General features: G+C 47.8%; 2 non-coding genes across 2 annotated transcripts; one reads left to right on the plus strand and one right to left on the minus strand.

Moving 5' to 3' along the window:
* Positions 1-501: 501 nt before the first annotated feature.
* On the minus strand, positions 502-575 carry TRNAT-UGU (transfer RNA threonine (anticodon UGU)). The gene has a single exon. It is a non-coding gene; the product is annotated as a tRNA-Thr (tRNA).
* Positions 576-5,175: 4,600 nt separating this feature from the next.
* TRNAV-CAC (transfer RNA valine (anticodon CAC)) lies at positions 5,176-5,248 on the plus strand. Its single transcript has one exon. It is a non-coding gene; the product is annotated as a tRNA-Val (tRNA).
* The last annotated feature ends 1,586 nt before the right edge of the window (positions 5,249-6,834 follow it).

Genomic DNA, 6,834 nt, shown 5'->3' on the forward strand with positions numbered 1-6,834 from the left:
GAACAAAAAACATTGACCAAAAGGTGACAAGAGGAGGCACGTTCAGCAAGGAAGCACTGGATGCTGGATCCTGAATTTTCTCTTTATCCAGCAGGTTTATTGGGAAGCTCTGCCACGGTGCCACTCTCTGGGACTTCTCACGTAACTGCTCCATCTTTCATCAACAATAAAATGAAAGGTGAAAGGACAGTAATTCTCCATTTCCTGCAAGCCCTACAGGGAACCCTCTAGAAGGGTCTCTGTGCATAGACATTTCTAGTGAATTGCATGGGCATGGGACACAAGGTCTGGTGTCATAGCAATTGCAGTCAAAGCAACCTCCTTCCCAACACCAATAGCCTTTTCATCAACTCCAGGCTGGTGATTTGATTCTCTCCAACGCTCCTCTGCAAAGAAGCCTTTTCCTTAGGAAGCAATTACTTACATTGCCAAGAGAGGTCTCTTCTGTTTCCTAGGAAGACAGAGGAAAACATGAGCAGAGGAGAAAAAAGCTTTACAACAAGGCACTACTGGGAGTTGAACCCAGGATCTCCTGTTTACAAGACAGGTGCTTTAACCTACTAAGCCGTGGTGCCTTCCTCAACTAGCTATTTGCAACTGTTCCCCTTGATGGTCCAAGACAACACCTTCCTATGCCAAAGTACAGACGTTCCCCATTTCCCACAAAACTTGCAGAGCTTGAGTGGGCTGGCTTTCTGTGCTTGGAAAGCCACAGCTGAGTTGACAGAGGGCTTCTAACATGCGCTTCTCCCACAAGCTGCTGTCATCCTAGAGTGGTTAGTGCTCTGGGTTTCAGTCACAGCAACTTCAACTCAACTCTGACTCATGGTACCTTTCCATCAGCTTCAGACTTAGCATTTGCCACTTTCCAAGGCTTTACCACAAGGAAGCTCTCTCCGTCCTGAATGAGCACTTACAAGGATTGTGCTGTGAGGTCTTTTCTTTTTATGAGAAGAGATACAAAAAGAGGAGCCTAGCAGACAAGCCAGGTTCAGCAAGGAAGAACTGGCAGGCCAAGCCATGATCTCCTGGTTCGTAGGAAGGCTCTTCAGCCAGCTCTTCCCAAAGATCGCTATCTAGAGGCCACTTCCCACAGAGAACGATTATGGTTACAGACCCATCCTGAAATTAGAGCAGGATATTTTCAAGCTTTATCTCATCGTAAAGTAACATAATTCGAACATGGAATCACAGAGGGGAAAGCACTCCTTCATTTCATATTTATTGCTACTGATCTCACTGACAAACTTCCTTTTCTTGGTGCTGCTTTGAGTACTTCAGGGAGTTTTTCCTCTTCTCCCTTCCAGCTGTGCTTATGGGACTGCAGCAGCTCCCCAGGTGGCCAACTTTCTTCTTTCGCTTACATCCTTCACTTCTTTGGATGAAGCTGTGTGTGCCACCAGCTTACTTCATAGCTGAGACCTCAGGTACAAGCAGCTAGTTACAAAGGCTAAATTCCCATTGCCATCAGTGGGAGGTTATCCTGGGCTGCCAGGGCTGCAGGACCTGGCCCATGATCAGTCAAGGTGCTATAGCAGCTGCGCTCTTATGTGGTGAGTCCAGCAGCCTATTACCAAACTGCTCTGCCATCGCCTGCAGGGTGGCCGCACTGGCCAAGAATCTGGCAGAAGAGAGACCCAGGAGGAGAGAAGGAAAATGTCCTCAGCAGTCACAGCCGGCAGGAGCAGCAAAGACTGAGTATCAGACACACTTTTTCACCAGGATAATAAATGTGTACAACCTCTTGATATGTTCTCAGTTTACTCCCCCTGCCAAGGAAACCCTATTCTGCTCTATTACGCTGTCATGGGATGAAAGGGGAGGTCCTCTCATGGATCAATAACTGGCTAAAAGGTAGGAATAAATGGTCAGTTTTCAAAATGGAGAAAGGTAAATAGTGGTGTCCCCCAGGGGGTCGGTACTGGGATCAGTACTCTTCAGCGTATTAATAAATGATCTGGAAAAAGGGAGTAAACAGTGAGGTGGCAAAATTTGCAGATGATCCAAAATTACTCAAAGTCCAAAGCAGAATGCAAAGAGTTACAAAAAAACCTCACAAAACAGCGTGAAAGGGCAACAAAATGTCAGAGGAAATTCAATGTTGATAAATGCAAAATCATGCACATTGGAAACCATAATCCCAACTATACATATAAAATGATGAGGTCTAAAATAGCTGTTGCCACTCAAGAGAGGGATCTTGGAGTCACGGTGAATAGTTCTCTGAAAACATCCACTCAATGTGCAGCGGCCGTCAAAAAAGCAAAGAGAATCTTGGGAATCATTAAGAAAGGGATAGATAGTAAGACAGAAATGATCATATTGCCTCTATATAAATCCATGGAACACCTACATCTTGAATACTGCATGCAGATGTGGTCGCCCCACCTCAAAGACATATTGGATTAAAAAAGTTCAGAAAAGGACAACAAAAATGATTAGGGGTATGGAGCATCTGCCATAGGAGGAGAGATTAATAAGACTGGGACTTTTCAGCTTGGAAAAAAGATGACTAAGGGGGGATATTCTAGAGGTCTATAAAATCATGACTGGTGTGAGTAAGTAAATAAGGCAGTGTTATTGACTCCATCTCCTAAGACAAGAACTAGGGGCCACCAAATGAAATTAATAGGCAGCATGTTTAAAACAAACAAAAAGAAGTATTTTTTCACACAACCCACAGTCTACATGTGGAACTCCTTGCCAAAGGATATTGTGAAGGCCAAGACTATAACAGGGTTCAAAAAATGAACCAGATATATTCATGGAGGATAGGCCTACCAATGGGTATTAGCCAAGATGGATAGGGATGGTGTTCCTACCCTCTGTTTGCCAGGATCTGTGAATGGCCGACAAGGGATAGATCACTTGATGATTACGTGTTGTGTTCATTCCTTCTGAAGCACTTGACATTGGCCACTATGGGAAGACAGGAGACTGGGCTACAGGGCCCTTTGGTCTGACCCAGTATGGCCGTTCTTACGTCCTTATGGCCCTATGCTCCTTTCATATATATTCCTGTGATTCTGCCTTACAATGTGTCCCTGAGATCTCACTCAAAATGCCCCAGACAGGCAAACACTCTGGGATCCTGTAGCCTCTGCCACCCATGTCGTACCTTGTCGCTCATCACTAACCCTTGATGCTGCTCCTTTCTATAGACTGTGAAAAGGGGCGAGGCAGTGCACGAGCCTTCTGGGGATGCAGATCCAACACTTTGGGAGAGACAGATTGTTTGAGGCATCAGATTGCTGTGAGCCAGGGGCAGGCAACCTGTGGCTCCAGAGCCACGTGCGGCTCTTCAGAAGTTAATAAGCGGCTCCTTCTATAGGTGCTGACTCCGGGGTGGAGCTACAGATGCCAACTTTCCAATGTGCCGGGGGTGCTCACTGCTCAACCTCTGGCTCTTCCACAGGCCCTGCCTCCACTCCAACCCTTCCAGCCCACTCCCCTGAGCCTGCTGTGCCCTCGCTCCTCTCCCCTCCGCCCAGAGCCTCCTCCATGCCACGAAACAGCTAATCGGGCGGTGTGGGGAGGGAGGAGACACTGATTGGCGGGGCAGTCGGTGGGTGGGAGGCGGTGAGAGCTGGGGGAGTGGAGTTGATGCAGGGCTGCTGACATATTACTGTGGCTCTTTGGCAATGTACACTGCTAAATTCTGACTCCTTCTCAGGCTCAGGTTGCCCACCCCTGCTCTAAACCATGCAGCCTCCCCCTAAAACAGGGGCTTGTTCCAGCCCTGAGTCTGGGCTACTGGGATCCCTCCCACAGGGCAGGGTGCCCACAGATTACAGCCTGAAAACAGGTATGTGAAACTAACTCCTGTTCTCCCTGACAGGCTTCCCTAGATCAAAAGGCACCCCAGGCAGAAGCGTCTGCGATGCCTCTCCTCACATGTTAAACTTCTGAATATTTTATTTTTATTGCATTTGCAACTCATTTCATGATTTTGATGCAGAATTCGTATGCATGATTTTCTCTGTCATATAAGGTGATAGATTTGCAGGCTAGAATCTGTACATCTGTTTTTATTTATGCCAGAAATAATCAAATACAAAAGTTTATTTCCTTTAAGCATATAGAATTTTTTTTAATTTTAACAGTAACTGAAATGTACTAACATCTAGAAATTGAATGGCCACCAACACAGCGTGGACCAGTCTTAATAAGTGTTACGGTGAGAAACAGCATTAGACTGTTAACCCGAGTCCTTTAGTTCAAAGGTCACTTTCTCGACTTTGTCCTCATGAACTGAAGCGCAGCATTAGAGAGATCCAAAGACTGGCCAATGGCATTTTCAAGTGATAAAATAGCAAGTGATGTCGGTCTCTCATTGGCCATCTTAGACTGAACATATGTTTTGATAAGCCTGAGCTTCAAGGCGAGGGTGGCTCTGTCCACCTCCTTCCCCTCTGCTGCTGGGCACCAAGTCCCTGGCGGCCAGTAGGTAAAGCCGGGAATACAGGGTGGGCTGCCAAGTGGCAGCAGGATTCTTGCCACCAGGGTTCAGCTGCCCAACTTCCTCCCCGTGCCGCTAGGCCCCAGTCGCCTTCAGCCATTAGGTAACCCAGGAACTAAGGCAGGAATGGGGTGAGGAAGCAAGTCAAGCTGGGCAAGGCAGGCAAAAATTCATCTTGCCTTCGTTGGCCACTCACAGTGAGGTTCTTTTTGTGTGCCATGGCTGACAAAAACATCCCAGACAGAGAAACAGCAGGCCAAACAGAAACCTAGTAATTCTCAAAGTAGCTCAGCCAGGAGCACATTAGACTGAAGTTTTAAAGCTCCCTGTTTCAATCCCAGGCTTCAGCATGTTGTTTTGTCCCTTTGTATGCAGGGGTGGGCTGTTTTCTCGAAGTGCAGCGGTGCCTTTACCCGCAGTGAGTCCCTCATTTCGGGCTCTGCAGCAGGAAAAAGCAGCGTGGGCTTTTGCACCCAGGTGGCCCACCTGAGCTTTCTTTCTTCTCTTGCTCTTTCTCAGCAAGGGGAAGAAAAAGAAGCTCTCCTTCAAGCTGGAGTCACAAGGGAGACATAAAGACGACTTCCTGAGCGCCGGCTCCGGTATGACCTACCGAAGGGCTGCCGCCACTTTCTCCAGGTCTGCCCATCAGTGTGTGCCAGGGTGAGAGCCAGCCAAGTGGATGGAATTTGAAGGGAGGGGCAGAGCTCTGTGACAGAGTTTCTGTAGTGTAGTGGTTATCATGTTTGCCTCACACGCAAAAGGCCCCTGGTTCGAAACCAGGCAGAAACATGATGGTTTACTTTTTCTAGCTCTCCAGCAAGGCGCTCCTACTTCTACCACTGGCCTGTCCCTGGGATAACCCCGACCCCCGCAGGACAGAGGGTGGTGAAGTGAGCTGAGAAATCTAGAGGGTCTAGGGCAGTCACCTTTTGGAGCCTTGTGGCTTGGTCTCCTCTGCCCTTGGGCGTTGGCCTATGGAGACCAGCTCTTCCGGCTGCCCTCCTTTGAGTGACTTGCCAAAAGAGGGAGTGAGGCAGGAATAGGACAAAAAAGGAAAGTCATGCTAAGGAAGACAGGGCAGAAGCTAAGTGCCTCAGTGGGGTTAGCAGAGCGTCACTCTTCGTTCTACCAAAGCCAGGGGCGGTGCGGTTGGCTGCTGGGAGGTAGAATCCTGTGCCTGCCTCTTGGCATCCAAGGGATGGCTACTTGTAGCCCAGAAAAAGAAGTGGGGTTCCAGGTGGAAGGAAAAGAAGCAATGGTTAAGCCGAGTGGGATCCTTTCTCATCAAGATAGTGTGCTGTGATGGGCCTGGGAATTGCCTGTGAGCAGTGGGTGGACATGTTCCAGTGAGAATGCTGCTCCTTTCTGGCCTTCACTGCTGTGCCAGTATACAGGGTGAATAAGCCTGGAGTTTCTTGAGCAGATGGTGTCGTTTCTTCTTTGATGGTAATCGTCAGTGGGATCAGAGGATAATGGCTTGTAGAATGTGGAGTTAGAGAGCTGCCTAGCAGCCTCTTGTTCATATTCCAACTTAGTCGTCATGACGACAGCACATCCTTTGTTAGCCTTTTTTATTATGATGTCAGAGTTGTTCCAGAGGCTGTTGATTTCTATTGTGTGTATACAGGAAGGTTTGAATGTGTAACAGGTACGTTTGGTAAAGCTTAGCTATTTTATGTTTGTAACAGGCTCTTGCCCACCTCCAGCAGAGTTTTCAATCACATACTATGGCAACTTACCAAATGTCATGCAAACTAGTCCATTCCTCCCCATAGTCAATCTCTGACCAGAATGTTAGAATGAGGCAGAGAACTGGGAAAGTATCACAATAGGAATACATTAAAAAGTGGGATTAATCAAAGATGGGATGCAGACAGAGCCTGTTCTATAGCTGGTGAAGTGATAGGGACACACTCCCACTCGTGCTGGTTCTGAAATAGGAAGAGAAGCAGGTCAAAGAGAATGAGCTCATATGGGAGCTCTAGGGAGCTGCCCTGTCAGTGCATCACACACCTGGGAGGTGTTACACAAAACACAGCACTTCCCCTCTGGAAGAGAAACCCTTCCCCCCACTGCCACCACTTCATGATACTATCCATGGGGCTGTTTGTTCTGCAGGACTTTGATCTCTCTGGGTGGTCCATGGTGAATCATAAAAGAGCCATTAGGGGAGCAGGAGTCATCCCAATAGAAATCTCTTCACTTCTTTCTCAGTGCACCTTCTTAGCACTGGCTTTGGGTGCTTTGAAGTTGGCTCTCCAGTCTTGATTTTAGGTGGGATCTTGACCACCTTTTGGGGCTTGGCAGATTACACCTTTTGAGGGCTTTTCTCTGCCTTTTTGGTCCCCCCTGGAGTCACCGCATTCTGATGATTA

Source organism: Eretmochelys imbricata, chromosome 28 (assembly GCF_965152235.1).
Source record: "Eretmochelys imbricata isolate rEreImb1 chromosome 28, rEreImb1.hap1, whole genome shotgun sequence".
Lineage (NCBI taxonomy): Eukaryota > Metazoa > Chordata > Testudines > Cheloniidae > Eretmochelys > Eretmochelys imbricata.